Source organism: Petaurus breviceps, unplaced genomic scaffold (genome assembly GCF_028583685.1).
Source record: "Petaurus breviceps papuanus isolate PSGF00001 unplaced genomic scaffold, PetGlider_PUasm1.0 90574, whole genome shotgun sequence".
NCBI classification, from domain to species: domain Eukaryota; kingdom Metazoa; phylum Chordata; class Mammalia; order Diprotodontia; family Petauridae; genus Petaurus; species Petaurus breviceps.
In genome coordinates, this window is record NW_027187277.1 from 6,490,328 (window position 1) to 6,510,468 (window position 20,141).

General features: G+C 37.0%; 1 protein-coding gene across 2 annotated transcripts in view; it reads left to right on the forward strand.

Annotated features, from left to right (window-relative positions):
- The first annotated feature begins 10,805 nt into the window (after positions 1-10,805).
- The window catches only part of LOC138142405 (glucose-6-phosphate exchanger SLC37A1-like), a 66,739-nt gene continuing 57,403 nt past the window's right edge, over positions 10,806-20,141 (forward strand). Inside the window, exon 1 of one of the 2 annotated variants that reach the window (XM_069063482.1) lies at positions 10,806-10,899. The gene's annotated coding sequence lies outside the window, so the exon portion shown is untranslated. Of the gene's footprint in view, positions 10,900-12,791; positions 13,044-20,141 lie in introns of those variants that run through there. The other variant, XM_069063481.1, reaches the window with a different exon arrangement.

The following is a 20,141-nucleotide window of genomic DNA, read 5'->3' on the forward strand; positions in this document are numbered from 1 at the left end:
CAGGAACCAAGAAAATGGGATTTTGATGGAATCTAGGGTGGGGAGTATCTGGAAGCAATCCAGAAGTAAGGGACCATGGAGGGCTAGGCTAGGTTACGGGCAGCAGAATGAAAAGCCAGATGTAGTGGGAAGACTCAAGGAAAGTTCAAGGTGGGGTTTTCCAGGGCCTATGGACAATGGGACTCAAATTCTTTAGGGGTAAAAAGTGAAGGTCTTGGCTGAGGCCTGTACCCTAGTCAGCAGTGTCAAAGAAGATATGACTGGTCTTACTTACAGATTGGGGCCTGGGGGTGGTAGGGAGTAGGAAGGGGTGGGTAAGAGAGTGAGGTATTCAGAATGACATCTAGGTCTTAAGAGAATGGTAGTGCCTTTGACAGTAATAGGGAAGTTTGGGAGAGAGGGGAGTTTGTGGGTAGATGGGGGAGTACAAGGGGAGGGGGTGGGATGAGAATTAGTTCAGTTGTGGACATGCTGAGTTTAAGATATTTACAGGACATCCAGTAGGCAATTAGAGATACCAGACTGAAGGGCAGCAGAGGTAAGAGTTAAATAAGTAGATTTTTGAATCACCAGAATAAAGATGATACTTGAATCCATGGGAGCCAATAAGATCACCAAGTGAAATATTTTATAGGGATAAGAGAAGAGTGCTAAACACAGAGCCCTATGGGACACTCATGATTAACAGTCATGACCTACCTGATGATCCAGCAAAGAAAATGGAGAAGTGGTAGGATAAGTAGGGAATTATAAAAAAAAAAAATTTAAACCTAGAGAGAAGAGAGTAGGAAGGGAAAACATGCATTTATTAAATACCTGCTATCTGCAAAGTACTTTACAAATATTATTTCATTTGGTTCTCACAAATTGAAGTAGGTGCTATTATTATTACCATTTTGCAGATAAGGAAGCTGAGGTTTAGAGAAGTTAAATGGTGTGCTCAGAATCGTACAGCTGTATTTGAACTCAAAGCTTCTAGACTCCATTTTTAAATTTTTTTTTATTTAATTAATTTGTTTCCTTTTAGTTTACAGGATTCAATTCCACAATTCCTTGAGTTTCATATTTTGTCCCTTCCCCTTCCCTCCTCCCCCCCATGGTGACATATAGTCAAGTACAGGATCTGTAAATAATTTCACATTATACATTAGTCAGGTTATAAAGACGGATTACACCAGCTGGAATGAAAAATGATAAAGAGGACATAAAACCAAATAAGAGAAAGAAAAAGATCAGGTATTTTGCTTCCACCTGGATATAAACTTAGTTCTTTCTAGTTCTTTCTCTGGAGGCACATATTTCTCTCCATCATGAGTCTTTTGGGATTGACTTATATCACTGCATTGCTGAAAAGAGTCCAGTCTATCAAAGTTGGTCATCACACATATGTTGTGTCTGTAATTGTGTACAAATTTCTCCTGGTTCTACTCTTCTCGCTCAGCATCAGTTCGTATAAGCCTCTCCAGGTAAATATGAAGACCGTCTGCTCCTCATTTCTTATTGCACAATAGTATTCCATAACATGCATATACCACAACATGTTCAGCCATTCCTAATTGTTGGGCACCCCCTTCATTTCCAATTCTTTGCTACCACAAAAAAAAAACTGCTATAAACATTTTTGTACATATGGGTCTTTCTCCCATTTCTATGATCTCTTTGGGATATAACCCTAGGAGTGTATTGCTGGATCAAAGGGTAAGAAAGTATTTATAGCCCTTTGGGCATAATTCCAGATTGCTCTCCAGAAAGGCTGGATCACTTCACAACTCCACCAGCAATGCATTAGTGTTCCAAATTGCCCACATCCTCTCCAGCATTTGTCATTTTCCTGTTTTGTCATCTTAGCCAATCTGACTGGTGAGATGTGGTACCTCAGAGTTGTTTTGATTTGCATTTCTCTAATAAATAATGAATTAGAGCATTTCTTCATGTGCTTATAGATATTTTTAATTTCTTTCTCTGAAAACTGCCTGTTCATATCCTTTGACCATTTATCAATTGGGGAGTGACTTCTATTCTTATAAATTTGACTCAATTCTCTGTATATTTTAGAAATGAGTCCTTTATCAGAGACATAAGTTGTAAAGATTCTTTCCCAATTTCTCACCACCCTCTTAATCTTGCTTACATTGGCTTTGTTTGTACAGAAGCTTTTCAATTTCATGTAGTCAAAATTATCCATTTTACATTTTATAATGTTCTCTAATTCTTGTTTAGTCATAAAGTCTTTCCCTCTCCACAAGTCTGATAGGTAAACTATTCCTTGTTTTAGGAGACTGCTTACAGTATCAACCTTTATACCTAGATCATGCACCCATTTAGACTTGATTTTGGTATATGATGTTGTATATACCCAGGTTCTGCCATATTATATTCCAGTTTTCCCAGCAGTTTTTGTCAAATAGTGAGTTCTTATCCCAAAAACCAGGGTCTGGGGGTTTATCAAACAATAGATTACTATAGTCGTTGACTTCTGAATCTCATGTGCCTAATCTATTCCATTGATCCACTCCTCTATTCCTCAGCCAGTACCAAGTAGTTTTGATGACTGCTGCTTTATAATACAGATTGAAATCTGGTATAGCTAGTCCACCTTCCCTAGCATTTCTTTTCATTAATTCCCTTGATATTCTGGACCATTTATTCTTCCAAATGAATTTTGCTACTATTTTTTTCTAGCTCTATAAAGTAGTTTTTTGGTAAATTAATTGGTATGGCACTAAATATATAATTTAATTTAGGTAAAATTGTCATTTTTATTATATTAGCTCGACCCAGCCATGAGCAATTGATATTTTTCCAATTAGTTAGATCTGACTTTATTTGTGTGAAAAGTGTTTTGTAGTTGTGGTCATATAGGTCCTGGGTTTGTTTTGGCAGGTAGATTCCCAAATATTTTATAATGTCTACAGTAACTTTAAATGCAATTTCTCTTTCTATCTCTTGCTGTTGAATTTCATTGGAAATATATAGGAATGCCGAGGATTTATGTGGGTTTATTTTATATCCTGCAACTTTGCCAAATTTATTTATTGTCTCAAGTAGTTTTTTGCTTGATTCTCTAGGATTCTCTAAGTATATCACCATATCATCTGCAAAGAGGGATAGCTTGGTCTCTTCTTTGCTAATTTGATTCCTTTGGTTTCTTTTTCTTTTCTAATTGCTACTGCTAACATTTCTAGTACCAGATTGAATAAGAGGGGTGATAGTGGACACCCTTGTTTCACCCCTGATCTTATGGGAAATGCTTCTAGCTTCTCCCCATTACATATAATACTTGCTGATGGCTTTAAATAGATGCTACCTATTATTTCAAGGAAGGCTCCATTTATTCCTATACTTTCTAATGTTTTTAATAGGAATAGATATTGTATTTTGTCAAAAGCCTTTTCTAGATCTATTGAGATAATCATGTGGTTTCTGCTAGTTTTACTGTTGATATGATCAATTATACTGATTGTTTTCCTAATATTAAACCATCCTTGCACTCCTGGAATAAATCCTACCTGATCAAAGTGTATTATTCTTGAGATAAGTTGCTGTAGTCTTTTTGCTAGTATTTTATTTAGAATTTTTGCATCTATATTCATGAGGGAGATTGGTCTATAATTTCCTTTCTCTGTTTTATCTCTTCCTGATTTAGGTATCAGTACCATATTTGTGTCATAAAAAGAAAATTTGGTAGGACTCCTTCTTCACTAATTTTCTCAAATAGTTTGTAGAGTATTGAAATCAATTGTTCTTTAAATGTTTGATAGAATTCACTAGTGAATCTGTCAGGCCCTGGAGATTTTTTCCTAGGGAGTTGACTGATGGCTTGTTCAATTTCTTTTTCTCAGATGAGGTTATTTAAGTAATTTACTTCCTTTTCAGTTAATCTGGGCAACTTGTATGTTTGTAAATATTCAAACATTTCCCTAAGATTGTCAAATTTATGTGCATACAATTGGGAAAAATATTTACTAATTATTGCTTTGATTTCCTCTTCATTGGAGGTAGATTCACCCTTTTCATTTTTGATACTCATAATTTTGTTTTTTTCTTTCCTTTTTTTTATCATATTGACTAAGGGCCTATCAATTTTGTTGGTTTTTTCATGAAACCAGCTCTTGGTTTTATTTATTAATTCAATAGTTTTCTTAATTTCAATTTTATTAATCTCTCCTTTGGTTTTCAATATTTCTAATTTAGTATTTAATTGGGGATTTGGAATTTGTTCTTTTTCTAGGTTTTTTAATTGCATGCCCAATTCGTTGAGCTCCCATTTCTCTAATTTAATAATGTATGCACTCAGGGATATAAAACTTCCCCTAAAAACTGCCTTTAATGTATCCCACAAATTTTGGTATGTTGTCTCATTATTATCATTCTCTTGAATGAAATTACTGATTGTTTCTATAATTTCTTCTTTGACCCACTCATGGATATAGTTTCCTTCCTTATCTCTTTTAATTAGGTCAATTTTTGCTTTTGCTTTATCTAAGATAAGGATTGCTACCCCTGCTTTTTTTACTTTAGCTGAGGCATGATATATTTTACTCCAGCCTTTTACCTTTACCCTGTGTGTATCCCTCTGTTTCAGTTGTATTTCTTGTAAACAGCATATTGTAGGATTATGATTTCTAATCCATTCTGCTATCCATCTCCGTTTTATGGGAGAGTTCATTCCATTCACATTTACAGTTATGATTGTTATCTGTTTCTTTCCCTCCATCCTACTCCCACCCCTGTTAATGTTCATATTTTCCCTCCCTTCCCCTTTCCCCCCCTTAATAATTTTTCTTTTGGCCACCACCTCCCTCAGTGTTCCCTTATCAGCCCCCCTCCCTTTTCTTCCCCTTTCTCCTTACTTCTTCCCTCCCTACAAACACTCCCACCACCCTTTGGTAACCCTTTCCCCCTCCTACTGCCTGTAGGATATTTTTATACTTAATGAAGTATGTTCTTTGTTCTTCGGACCAAGAGTGACTGGAACAAATCTCATGAGAAGCTCCTCTCCCTCCCCTCTTTGCCTCTAAAATGATACTTTTTGCCTTTCTTCTCCATAGAGTCCTATGCTTAACTGGTTGTTATTCCCTCCTTGTACCAGAACCAATGAGGGAAAAGCTCATATGCTTCCCAACTCCCTCCCTTTTTTTCCTCTGCTATACAGTTTTTATGCCTCTATGTGTGGCATAATTTACCCTTTTCCACTTCATCCATTCCCTTTCTTCCATTGCCGTCCCTCTGTAGCCCTTAATAAGATTTTTTTAAATCATCATTTTGTGAATTTTATACTCATACCTTCTACTTGTCTATAACCAGTTTGCTCTTATCAAATAACATGGCATGTGTGTGTTCTCCTTGTTTACCTTTCTAAGTCACTGTTGCATCTCATAATTGAAGGTTGAATTTTCCATTGAGTTCTGGCTTTTTTATCAAGAAGGTCTGGAACTCTGTTATATCGTTGAATGAACATCTCTGTCTGGAAGAATATGCTCAGTCTCGCTGGGTATGTGATCCTTGGTTGTAACCTTAGCCTTTTGCCTTCTGTAAAATTATATTCCACAGCCTCCTATCTTTCAGTGAAGAGGCTGCCAAATCTTGTGCAATCCTCACTGTGGACCCTTGATATTTGAATTGTTTCTTTCTGGCCACTTGAAGTATTTTCTCTTTTATCTGGTAGTTCTGGAGTTTGGCCACAACATTTAGAGGACTTTTCAGTTTGGGATCTCTTTCAGCAGGTGTCCAGTGGATTCTCTTGATTTCTATTTTACCCTCAGGTTCTAGAATCTCAGGGCAGTTTTCCTTAAGGAGCTCTTGAAGAATGTTGTCCAGGCTCATTTTTTCATCATAATTTTCTGGTAGGCCAATGATTCTCAGATTATCTCTCCTGGATCTGTTTTCCAGGTCAGTTATTTTTCCTTTGAGGTATTTTACCTCTTTTTCTAATTTTTCATTCTTGTTGTTTTGCTTGACTAAGTCTTGGTTCCTCATAGAGTTATTTGTTTCCATTTAGTTAATTCTAGTTTTTAGCAAATCATTTTCCTTGGTTAATTTTTGGAGCTCCTTTTCCATTATCATACACTTTTCTTTTTTTTTTTAATTTATTTTTATTTTTTAAGCAATCAGGGTTAAGTAACTTGCTCAAGGTTACACGGCCAGTTATTTCTGGGTGTGATGCTGAGTGTCTGAGCCCAGGATACACTTTTCTTTTTAGAGAGATGTTTTCTTCATTATAATGTTTTTCTAATTCTGGTATTTTTGTTTTGAGAGAATTATTCACTTTTTCTTCTATCTCTCTCATTTTGTTTTCAAAGTTCCTTTTGATCTCATCTAGAAGAGCCTTCTGTGCTTGGGACCCATTCCCTGTGGAAATTTCAGCTTTGGGTGTGGAGTCCACATTGTCTCCCTCTGAGTTTGGTTCCTCCCTCTGAGGATAGTAGGACTCCAGAGCCTTTGTAGTCTGCTTTCTACCCATTTTGAGGCAGGGTCCTAGCCACACCCTTCCTCTAGGATCCCAAGCCCTTACTGTAGAGGGTTTTGCCCTGGCGAAAGAGTTACTATGTTTTCAGGGTCAGAGGGGGGGTTTGGAGCAAGTGAGATTCACTCTGTCATCCTGGTCTTTGGAGGTCCTGAAAGGAGCTTTTTTTTTTTTTTAAATTTCTGGGTTATGAAATGGTAGCCCCAGGAGTGTTTGCTGTCCAGGACAGGGGCCCCTGTATTTGCTTCTTACTTTGCTCTTTCCAGTCCCAGCCCTTTGGTGATAGGCCTGGTAGTGGACCTTGTGGTTGGTGGGAAGACTTGCCCTCAGAGTTGATCAGGAGCCTTCCCAGCCTGCCTCTGCATCTCTAGACTCCATTTCTAATACACTTCCTGCCCCACCTAACTGCCTAAGATAAAGACAAGCTTGTTTGAGCCCTTGGCACCATTTGAAGATTGTTTGCTTGAGAAATAACTTAGTTAACTGCAATTTATCGGCACCATTGTTGGCTTTTGCAAATCAAAGCAACTCTGTGTTATTTGTGAGACTATAGTGGTTTTAGAGATTAGAAGAAATTTTATATCAAAACAAAGACCACTAGAAGGTTATACATTTTCTCTGAAATAGTCTAGACACAACTGCAATAGTTATTATGGTCAGAATCAGTCAAGAAACTTAGCTGTGTCAAAAGAGACTACAAATGAGATTTATCTACTTGGATCTATCAAGTCTCAATATTAAAGATGGCTTCCTTGCTTTTTAGGGAAAGAACATCCTTAGGGGAAGTGTGGAAGGGAAAGGAATATCATGATTTTACTCCTTTTAATGTTTTATATTATTTTTTACTATTTTTCCTTGACAGATTGGGATCTAATTCTATGCTATGGCCTTATATATAACCACAAACCAGGACACATATATAGCAAATGCATAAACTGCTTTCAGATTATGCATCTATGTTTATTTCTATCACAAAGAACATCATATTGTTGTTTTTCAGTACTTTCAATCATTACTTCTCCAGTGCATTTTACAGACAAAGAAACTGAGGCATGCACAGGTAAGTGACTTACCAGGAGTCATATAGCTTTTAAGGAATTGAGGTCACATTCAGACTCAGGTCTTCCTGACTCTGGGTCTATCTACTTTGGATCGTAAGAGGCAGAAGAGTTGAGTGATTTGATGAGGATCAAGGTGGCAGAGCTAACAAATCCAGGTACTTTGCTTCCCAATCCAGGGCTCTTTCCACTGAATCATACAACTTTCCTCATGATGATCATAAACAAAAAGAATGTTGCCTAGGGAGGACACAAATTGGTTTGAGAGGTCAAAGTCCTGTAATAACTCTTCCACTAGTAAGGATTCCCAAGTTCCTGTATGGTAGCTATGCTCTACAAGTCTCTGTGCATTAGCAATTGTGTCATGTTGACATTTAGTCTTGATCACGCAGACATGAGAAAACTGAATCCATGAGTTTTTAAAGCTTGAGCACAGTTTGAGTTTATATCAGTTTAATATCAGAGGTACAAAAACATCCCTGATAAAATTTTAATCAACTTAACTATTTTTTGCTCTACTTCTTCCACAGATAATGTAATACAGATGCATTCTAACCTAATTAGACCTAGAAAATAATTATGTGGATTTATATGCATAGTAAAGGTTGAATAGACCTACAAGAGCTACTGAGGGCTTTCCATGTATTTCTAAAATGTTCAGTTCTTTCAACACTGATGGTCAGGACCATCCAGGAAGTTCTTCAGAAGCTAAAGGTCCAAAGCAGGGGTGAGGAAACTGTGGCCTTCATGCTATATGTGGCCTTTTAGGTTTTTGTGTATGGCCTTTTGACTAAGTTCAAGTTTTACAAAACAAATTCTTTTATTAAGGGGATTTGTTCTATGCAGTTTGGATTCAGTTAAAGTGCTACACCTGAGGACTGAGAGGGCCATATGTGGCCTCAAGGCCACAGGCTCCCCACCCCTGGTCCAGGCAGTGTCCTCAGAATCCCTGAGAATTTCTAGGAGAATTCTGGGAACATGCTTCAGGGAATGGTTTTAGTAGGTCCATTCATCCTGTAGGGCATAAAGGAGTGAGACAGAAGATCCCAGAGATTAAAATTGGAAGTGAATTTTATTACCTCAGGACTGCTGGGGTCACATACCTAAATCAGACAGTGAATTGGCATGAACAATATGCTGGTTTTTCAAGAGATTACAATAGTCAGGTAACATAAGCTAAAATTTCAATCAGTGATTAATCAGTGTATATTTGAATTTTTCTCAGCAGTAGAAGTTTTTTCCTAGGCTGAGGTACAGGGAACCCAGAATGGGTGGAGATGGGGAACACCAGGTAGGGGGTGGGGGATTAGGGGATGGGGAAGAATGGAGCAGGGATTTTTCCCTAGGCTGAAACCCCCACCCATGGAGGGAAGGGTGGAGTTTGTGCTGAAATTCCTGTTTACAGATCAGTTAAGGTAATGAAGGTGGAGTTATGCTAAAATGCCTGCTTGTAGATCAATTAAGGGAATGGAAGTTGGGGTTGTGCTAAAATGCTTGCTTACAGATCAATTAAGGGAATGGAAGGTGGGGCTGTGCTAAAATGCTTGCTTACAGATCAATTAAGGGAATAGAAGGTGGGGTTGTGTTCAACAATCCCCTACCACACAAAAGTATTAAATTAGATTTTAAAATTTATATAGGATTTAGAGAACTTAAAGACTTTTAAAATGGATGGATAAATATTTTAGAGCATATAGGAAGATACCATCTGCATCCAGACAAAGAACTGATAAACAGAAGTATGCATAGAATGATTTACATATATATATATATACATATACATACAAACACATACATATTTATGTGTAATGGTAATCATCTCTAATGCTGGGTGCAGGGGGGAGAGAAAAGAAAATATAAAGTTACATAATAACCTTATTATATATTTAAAAGGAATAGCAATGTATACATAATAGATTTGCAGTTTCATATGTAATCATCTCTTTTTTCTATTCTGCTATGTATGGAAAGGCAAGTTTTATTTTTTTAAGTTCAGAATAAAATAAAATTTTAAAACCCAGATGGATAGATGAATGAATGAAAAATGTATTAAGTTAAGCACTATATTGTGTTAAGTACTGGGAATGAGAGAAAAAGAGAAAGGCAGAGAGGGAGAATCAAAATCTCTTCACCCAAGGAGTTTGCCTTCTGATAGGGGAAGACATCATACATAGGAGTGTGATGATCAGGGGAGGAAGTTTTGCTCTTGGGAGGCAGAAAGCTAAAAATGGGTGTTGGAGCAGGGAGGGAGATTGTAAGATTTAGGTGGATGGATGGTTAGAAAGTGTGGCTATATCATGATGTGGTGCCGAGGGCCAGCTAGCAGAGATTGAAGGCTTAAGTGGGTTACTTTAGCATACATAGTGATCAATCAACTGAATTGTAGACTGTAGTAGGAAGCTCCCAAGATCAATGAATTAATTTCCCCAAAGACTGGGGATTTACATTCTGCAAGACCCCAGTGTGGAGATCCAGTGTCAAGGGTCCTGTTCCATATGAGGAGGATGAGGAGGTTAGGAGGAACAGGCATAAGATGGCCTGGGTGAGTAGGTAAATGGATGGGTTGTAAATGAAAGAATGGTGTAGTAGTGAACATCTGTAGAAAAAGAACCTGAAGTCCAGATAAGTTAAATGGCTTATCCAGGATCAATTAGGGAGTAACAAAACTGGAATTTGAATTTGAATTCTAAATTCCAATTCAGGCTCATTTCCTTATATCATGCTGCTTTTAAAAAGAAAAAAAATGCTTTTTACAAAAGTTCTCAATATAGCATTCTTTTTAATTATTTTATTTACAAAAATGTTATTTGATTTAAAAATAAAGTTTATTCACAACATTTCCTGAGATGAAAGGCATATAATGAAGTGGAAAGAATGTTGGACTTGGCATCAAGAAAGACTTGGGTTTGAATCCTCCTTCCAGCACTTTATAACCACAGATAAGTGGCTTAAACACTCAGCATGGGTTCACTCATTCATAAAATGTGATTAATGAAAACTATAGAATTGACCTCAGGGGGTTATTTTGAGGATGAAAAGAAATAATGTATATAAAGACAAGCACATTAGCTATTTGAAAGCACTCTATATTATTATCAAGTAGTCAACAAGCATTTATTTAAAAGTATTATAAGCATATTGTTGTTATTATAAGTATATGCATAAGAACCTACCGTGTGATAGGTGCCATGCTTGTCACCGAGGATACAAAGAAAGCAAACAAAACAATCCAACCCGTCCCTGCTCTGGAGCCTAATGAGGAAGACAACAAAAACTGATACATCACAAATTCAACACCTGCAGGACACGTTGGAGATAACAAAGGGAAGCACTGACTTCATATGAAGGGGGATCCAGAAAGATTTCTTACCGAAGGTAAGATTTTATCTAAAACGTGAAGGAGGCCAGGGATCTTTCTTTACCTAGTCTTAAAGTACATTTAAAAAAAAAAAAAGATTGTAATCAACAAACAGTAAGTGTAGCAAAATCTTTCCTTCTGTTAAGTAAAATTTATCTTACCTGTTTCTGGGAGACAGTAGACAATGATACCTGCCCTTTGTAACTCAAAGGAGTGTTGGAAATAACAAATGAATTCTGTGAAAGTACTTCTAAGTTTATAAACAAGTATCATTTGTATATAAAGTTGTATAGGAAAGATGAGACGGCCCTTTCTCATCAAAGAGCAGAGGACTGAAAGAATCTTGGGGTTCATGGTCCGGCGGTGACACTTTTTTTTTGTTGTATGCCTATGATCAAGTCATAAGCTTGTTGACCCTCGATTTACTTGTCTGTAATATGAGAATTCACTAGCTTACTGTGCTATTGTAGGAATAGCATTTTGCAAATAATGGGCTCAGAAACTATCAATCAGTGTTCACTACATAGGTGGAAAGGGAAGGAACCATCTGGCAGAGCAATACATTCAATCATAGAGCCCCATGAAACTGAAACAGATGCTGTTTAGCTGAGAGAGAACAAAGAAAAATTCTTAGTGGTATTTATTTTATCTTTCTTCAAAATATTCACAATTTTGGGAGTGGAGAATTTACATTTTCCTTCATTTTTATTGATTATCTCTTCATATCACCGATGTGTTCCAAAATACCCCCTCCCATTCCCCTTCAAAAGAGCCATCCCTTATAACGAAAAATTAAAAAGGAAGGGGGGGGAGGGGCAAGATCACAAAAACTAACCAATATAGCAACCAAGTAAGTTATGTAGTGAGTTTTACCCCCAGAGTTGTTTCACCTCTGTAACAAAAGAAGTAAATTCCCACATCTTCTTTAGTGTTCTTTCCATTTACATTGTTGTAATGATTGCATGGTGTATCCATGCATATCTTTCTCTGCTTCTTTGTATTCATTATATTAATAGTATCTTTAGGCTAATAGTTGATTACATTCATGTACCACAACTTCTTTAGCCATTCCCCAATTGATGGATATCTACTTTGTTTCTAGTTCCTTTAAAAAAAAAAGTGCTTCTATAAATATTTTGCTGGAGCCAGGTGTGATCATATGCATCTATAATTCTTTCACTGAGGCTGGTGGATCTCTTGAGTTGGGAAACTCTGAGCTGGAGTAGGCTATGCTGATTGAGTGTTCACACTAAATTTGGCATTAATATGGTGAACCTCTGGGAGCAGGGAGCTACCAGGTGGTCTATGGAAGGGCAAAGCTCCCAAGATGATCTGTGAGTAGCCTTAGTACTTACAGATAGGGTGAGATAGAGTTTCAACCTTAAACAAACAAATGAATATATGAATGAAATATTTTGGTGTATATGAATCTTTTGTCATTGATTCTTGGGGGTATATTATTAGCAAGACAGCTCTGGGTCAAAGAATATGAATATTTTAGTCAATTTCTAATTTACAATTCTATCAATAGTGTATGTGTCCCAGTTGGTCTACAACCTCTCTGACAATGACTACTCCCATATTTTGTCATTTTTGTCAGTTTGCTGGTTATGCAGTGAAACTTCCGAGTTGCTTTTTTTGCATTTTTCCTGTTAGTGATGCGAAGCACTCTTTTGTATGAATAATAGCTTGTGATTCTTTTTTTGAGAAATGTTTAAGGGCTTAAATGTCTATACTACTCTATTGCTACTGCTCAGGAAAAAAACGATACTGTGGTGATTTTTTTTTTGTAGTGTTGAAGAGAAAGAGACAAATTTGTGTGAGAATAACAAGAACTAGTCGAGCTTCTTTGTTTGTATTGTACAGCCAGTGGTTCTATTGGTTTGAAAGCCAGTCTAGCGAGTGGAGTGGTGGGGGTGATGTGAGGAGGGAGGAGGAGGAAGAGTCAAGCCAGGCTGAGCAGGCTCTGGTAGGCGTTGACGTTTCAGAGACCTGCAGAAATAGAATGAAAGTGAAAGGGGGGAGAGGAGGCAGACCCTGGCCGAAGCCGCTCCTGCCTGCCACCTCAGTCACTCCAGGAAGTATCAGGACAGCAGGAAATGCCGGTGTACGCGAAAACTGTTTGGCTGCTAGGAGAGAAGCAATTTTTGATCGCCCATAGGTAAGGCTGGAGAGGGGTTGGCGAACTGTTGCGGGAGCTCTGTTATGTTATACGCTGTTATGACCTTGCTTTTGGAAGAGGTCGGTGTTGAGACCCGCCAGCGTGGGTAGGGATCCGAGGTATGGAGGACCGTCGGTAAGCAATACAAGCCGCCTGGTCTGTTTTGTGTTTTGGATGCAAGAGCTCTTCAGATGCACCTGCTACCAGTTGTATGAATGGAGGCGGGGGAGGGGAGTAGGGAGGGAGGGAGGGGTAGGGGGAGAAAAAACAAAAAGAGAATTGCCGGGGTACCTGAGGAGGAAGCAGTCTCTATTCTACTCACTAGCGGGCACGAGAGGGGACGTAATTTCTGGAGAGAGGAGACCCTGGAGCTGGGTTTCTACTATTCGTCCTATCCCACCTCTTCTTCCCCTCTTCTTTCTTCTCTTTCTCTGACACCCCGAAACCCGAGGGGCAGGTTAGGGGGAGGTGGAGTTTAGAAAAAAGAGAAGTCTTCTGCTTTGTACAAAGAGGTGGACTGAAAAGGGTGGCGGAAGAGGAGGAGATTTCGGCAGTAGTGGAGTCAGAAATGGGGAAGCCTGAGAACTGGCTACCACCAGTACCATTCTGGGGCTCCTCAGTGACATCTGGTGATGGTCGGCCCAGCCCAGATCTCCGCCCCTTGAGACTAGGTGGGAACACCTTGCTAATGAAAACAGCTAAGCAAACCAACTGCCACAGCCCAGTATCAAAAACATGCTGTGTGGGATTGGGAGCTAAGTGAATTCTTCAGCGGCAGCTCTGATAGGGACAAGAGGTGCTTATTTGTGTGGGTTTGGGGTAAGAAAAAAAAATAATTTTATGGTGCATTTTAAAGTGGGATATTTCGAACCATTTTGCATATTTCATACATTTTGTCTCTATCTCCAAGGATTGACTCTGTGTTTTTATATCTATTTTCTTTAACTCTTTGAAAGGTAATGAATTCCAGGTCTGAAAGGTAGTTCTTAGAGTTCATGCGATCAGCAGCTCCAAAGTTTCTGGAGTTTAATAGGTTATATTGGGTGTTAAGGACCACTCCATTTTAGCTAAATTATTTCCTTCTCTTCTTCCCCCTTGGGCATTCAGGAGTATGAAGTATTCTGGAATTATGACATTTGTAGTTTTTTAATTAATGGCTTAAGGAGACAAAACCACTTAGTAAATTAAATAATGTACACGGGTTACTGCTGTACAAGAAGCCTAAGAAGTAACTGATGGCATGTTAGAGTGTTAAGATTTCATCCTGAAAGGAGAATGAAAAGTGAAGATTGAGGAGATTCCTGGAATTTGGATTTTTAAGATTGTTATTGTCTTCTAGGTTTATAATCCTAGGCAGCAGTGTGGTTGAACTCATAAAACACATTTACCAGATTTTCAGTTTGCAACTTAAGTTCAAGCATTGTGTCAGGCACACAGGGCATACATGGGCAATAATAAAACAGTCCCTGACCTCAAGGAGTTTGATTTCTACTAGGTACAGTAATTGCACAGATAAGTAAATACAAAGTATATGTAATGCTATTTAAAGTCATTTCAAGGATGAGTGCTAACTGGAAGATCAGACTTCATGTAAGAGGCATTACCTAAGGTATGGTTTTAAAGAAACCAGAATTTGTAATATGGGGGGGAAGGGGGAGTGGATGAGGAAGGAGTGAATTCCAGGGGATGAGGATTCATTTGTGCAAAAACATCGAAGTGGGATGTCTTGTATGGAGAACAGCAAGCAGTCCAATTTGACCAGAACATAGAGTATGTAAAGGAAGAGTAGTGTAGAATAAGACTGTAAAGGAAGATGAGGCATTTTAGCTATTGACCATTAAACTCAAGATTTTTTTAGACATCATTTAACTGACCTTATATTAGTTATTTATTATTGCTTTTAACTATGTAGGATTTTGATAGTGCTCTTCTAAGTTAAAGGGATAAGACCATTGTTGACTAAACTTACCGAAGTCTGTATATTTAACATGAGTTAAAATTCAACAAGTATGTGTCTACCGTGTGCAAGACTTCATCATGCTAAGCAGAGGTGACATAGCTGGGGCAACAAGGGAAAAAGAAGCATCTAAGCTGTCTTATATAAAAAAATAATGTCAATAGGCAGAGGCAGGCAGGGAGGCATTTGCTCTAACAACTAACAAGCATTTATTAAGCACCATTACATGCCAGTCATTGTGCTTAGAACTTCTGGTACAAAGACAAGAAGGAGGGGCAGCCAGGTAGCACAGCGAGTAAGAGCACCAGCTCCAGTGTTGAGAAGACCTGGAGATCGAATCCCGGGCTCAGACACTTAGCACCCACCCAGAAACACCTGGCCGTGTAACCTTGAGCAAGTTACTTAACCCCAATTGCTTAGGGGTGGCCAGGTGGCTCAGCGAGTAAGAGCATGGGCTCCAGTGTCGGGATGACCTGGATCAAATCCGGGCTCAGATACTCAGCACCACACCCAGAAATAACTGGCCGTGTAACCTTGAGCAAGTTACTTAACCCCTATTGCTTTAAAAAAAAAAAAAACAAAGACAAGAAGGAAACACTTTCCTGTTCTCTTGAAGTTCTATTGGGGATTCATATAAAAACATACAAAATAAATACAAGATCATTTTGTGGGTCAGAGGGAAGGCACTAGCAACTGTGAGAGGGGATCAGGAAGTCAAGTCAATACACATTTATTAAGTGTCTACAATATGCCATCACATTTAGCTTTTCCAATTTTTTCCATCTTTCTTCAAACCACCAATGACTCCTCTCTCCTCAGTTGAGAAAGCTTTATTTTTCACAAAAATAGGACACCTTTCTCGCTACACATCTCACATCATTCAGATGCCTTCCCCCACTCTACGCTCCTTCATCTCCCTCAAATGAAAAAAAGGCAGACCTCTTTAAAAGGGGATTTCATTCCACCCCATCTTCTACAAATTTCCCCTGTATGATCTATATGATCCATATGATCCCTCTCTCACTAATCTTCAATCTTTTCCTGCCTACTTGCTGTTTCCTTACTGCCTAAAAACATACTCATGTACTCCCTCCAATCCAAAAACCAAACAAAAGAAAACAAAACTGTTGACATGAATCCATCTTTTCTAGCTGTCATCCCATATCTCTTTTTTGTGGTTTAACTCTTTGAGAAGACTTTCTATAATCAGTTCCTCTGCTTTATTTTCCATCACTCTCTTCTTAACTCTTTGCAGTCTGGCTTCCTATCTTATTATTCAACTGAAACTGTTCTTTCCAAAATTACCAATTATCTCCTTTAAAAAATTTTTTTCAATCAGCAAACAATTGCTTTTTCCCTCCCATCCCTAATTTAAGAATTAAAAAAAATGAAATTCCCATTACTATAGTCCAAAAAGAAATTTCCACAATGACCATTTCCAAAAGAAAACACCCAGAGATATATATTTATTTATGTGTATGTATATGTATATATGTATACATAAATGCGCACATGTATTTATTTATGTGTGTATATGTATATATGTATACATAAACTCTCAGTTTTTTACTTTTTTATCTGGAAGTGGGTAACATGGTACTTAGTCATTATTTGGAGTTCCAGTTCCTAGTTCTTTTAAAATTGCTTTTCTTTACAATACTGTTCTTCTGGATCTGTTTATATCACTCAGTTTTGGCTCATACAAGTCATCCTAGGTTTCTCAGAAGCCATACCCTTCATCATTTCTTGAAACATAATAATTTTCTATCACATTTACCAACCATAAGTTACTCAGTCATTCCCTAATTTATGTCTGTTGTTCAGTCATTTTAGTCATGTCTGATGGTCTGTGACCCCATTTTGGAGTTTTCTTGGCAAAGATACTGAAGTGGTTTGACATTTCCTTCTCCTCGTCATTTTACAGATGAGGAAACAGAGGCAAACTGGGTTAAGTAACTGGCCTATAGTCACACAGCTAGTGTCTGAGGTCAGATTTGAACTCATGAAGATATCTTCCTGATTCCAAGTCCAATGCTCTAACCAATGTGCTACCTAGCTACCCTGTCCCCAATTTATTAGCAGCACTATCTCCCCTCCCATTCTCCCATTCTTTACCACCTCAGAAAGATTTCCAATTCTTTGCCACCACAAAAAAAGCTGCTATAAATATTTTTGTACATGTGGGTCCTTTTCCCATTTTTATGATCTCTTTGGATACAGTCCTAGAAGTGGTATTGCTGGATCAAAGGGTATGCACATCTTTATAGCCCTTTGGGTAGAGTTGCAAATTGCTCTCCAGAATGCCCAACAATTTTTTTTAACCAAAAAATAAATTTTTATCCCCAAAACTTAAGTTTTTACAGTTGTCAAATACAAGTTTACTATATTCATTTGCAACTCTAAATTGTATAACTACTTAGTTCCACTGATCTACCTCTTTATTTCTTAGCAAGTTCTGAAGAGTTTTGATAATTACTGTCTTATAATATAGGTTACTACTAAACCTCCTTCCTTTACATTTTTTTCATTAGTTCCTTTGATATTCTTCATTTTTTTTTGTTCTTCCAACTTGATTTTATTTTTTTCTAATTCAGTAAAATAATTTTTCTAGTAATTTAACTGGGATGGCATCAAATATGTGAATTAGTTTAAGTAAAATTATCATTTTTATTATATTGACCCTTCCTACCCATGAACAATTAATTTTTCTCCAATTATTTGGATCAAATTTTATTTTTTTTAAGTTTTTTAAATTTTGTTTATATGGCTCCTGTATTTGTTTTGGCAAGTGTACTCACAGGTATTATACTGTCTAGAATTATTTTAAATAGAGTATCTCTTACTGTCTCTTCTGGCAGGGTTTTGTTTCTGATATATAGGAATACTGATGATTTATTTTAATAGGTTTATTTTATGTCCTACAACTTTGCTAAAATTATCACATTGACTAATTTTTTAGTTGAGTCTTCTGGATTTTCCAAGTATGTCATTATATCATCTGCAAAAAGAGTTTAGGTAATAACCTTATTCTGTATTCTGATTTCTTCTATATCCTTTTCTTACTGCTATTGCTGGGATTTCCATACAATATTGAATAATATTGATGACAATGGGCATCCTTCTTTCACACCTGATCTTACTGGGAAGGCTTTTAGCTTATCCTCATTATGAAAAAAAGCTTGCTGATGGTTTTAGGTAAATACTTTTGAGGATTTGGGGGGGCTTTTTGGGGGGGAGGGCAATTGGGATTAAGTGACTTGCCTAAGGTCACACAGCTAGTTTTTCTGTTAAGTGTCTGAGGCCACATTTGAGCTCAGGTCCTCCTAACTCCAGGGCCAGTGCTCTATTCACTCTGCCACCTAGCCACCCCTAGGTAAATACTTTTTAAAAATCAATTTAAAGAAAAATCCATTTATACCTATACTTTCAAATATTCTTAATAAAAATGAGTTGTAGTACTTTATCAAAAGCTTTTCCTACATCTATTTGATATAATCATGATTTATTTTTATTAGTGATATAATCAAATGTTACATAGTTTTCCTTATGTTAAACCATCCCTGCATTCCTGGTATAAATCCTACATGGTTACCACATATAATCTTTGTACTATGTTGTAATCTTTTAGTTAGTAATTTTAGAATTTTTGTATCCATATTCATTAATGAAATTGGTCATATTTGTTTCATAAAAGGAATTTGATAGGGCTCCTTTTTTTAAACCTACTATTACAAATAATTTAGTATTGGAATTAGTTGGTCTTTAAATATTTTATAGAATTCACTTGTAAATACATCTGATCCGGCTGCTTGGTTTATCTATTTTATTGTGGGTTTTTTTTTTTTTTCATAAAACCAATTGTTAGTTTTATTAATTAATTAAATGGGGTTTTTTTACACAATTTTATTAATCTCACCTTTAATTTTTAGGATTTCCAATTTAGTGTTTAATTGGTGATTTTTAGTTATTTTCTTAGTTTTTTTTAGTTCTATACCCAATTCATTGTTCTGTTCTTTCTCTATTTTATTGATGTAGGGATTTAGAGACATAAATTTCCCTCTACTGCTTTTGCTGTGTTCCATAGATTTTGATATATTGTCTCATTATTGTCATTCTCTTTAATGAAATTACTGATTATTTCTATGGTTTGTTCTTTAACTCACTCATTCTTTATATGATTAGGTTACTTGCAGAGTGGCTAGGTGGTACAGTGAATAGAGCACTGTCCCTAGAGTCAGGAGGACCTGAGTTCAAATTCAGCCTCAGGCACTTAACACAAAACTAGCTGTGTGACCTTGGGCAAATCACTTAACCTCAATTGCCCTACCTTCCCCCCTCCAAAAAAAAAGCAAAAAAAAATATTATGTTACTTAATCTCTAATTAGTTTTTAATCTACATTTCTATGGTCCTTTACTAAATATAATTTTAGTTCATTGTTATCTGAAAAAGAATACTTGTCTTTTTCAGAAACTGCCATCCACTATAGCTTTTGTCTAGCAGACAACTGTCATTATCTTTCATTTAGGGGACTATGTCTCAAGAAGTTGATTTATACCCTGCAGAGTGCCTTTGAAATTTTAAGACATCCTATTATTTTACACCTGAGTTCCACAGATCCAAAACTGCACCCAAAGTATTTCTTTAGGTGTCAATGAGAATACCTGCTTCTTAGATCTCTTGAAAGAGTCTCTTTTCCACTTGAGGTCAGTTTATAGGGAATTGGTATGGAATATCATCTTACTTCCCCTCCAAGTATTTGGAAAGTCAATATGACTCTTCCTACTTGTATCAGTACCTCATACTGAGTTTGGGGAGCTTAGACAGTGCCTTTCTGGCTTCTTCCTATTCTGTCTTCCTTTTTTCTTTCTGGTACAGCTATACAAACCATTGCTTTTGTTATTGTCCAAAATGAAGAGTGGAGTAAGTGATGGAAGCCATTTGTTTGCTCCTTCTTTATAAGATAAAACTACTTTAACTTATTTTTTCTAATGACATTTCTTGTACCACTTTCAGTAAAACTAGAGTGATCTTGACATTTTTACAGTTTTAGTTTGTCATACTATAAGTCTAGGGGCATTTAATTATACAGAGACAATATTTTTTTAAAAAATTTGCCATAGTAATCAGTTGCTTTAAAAAT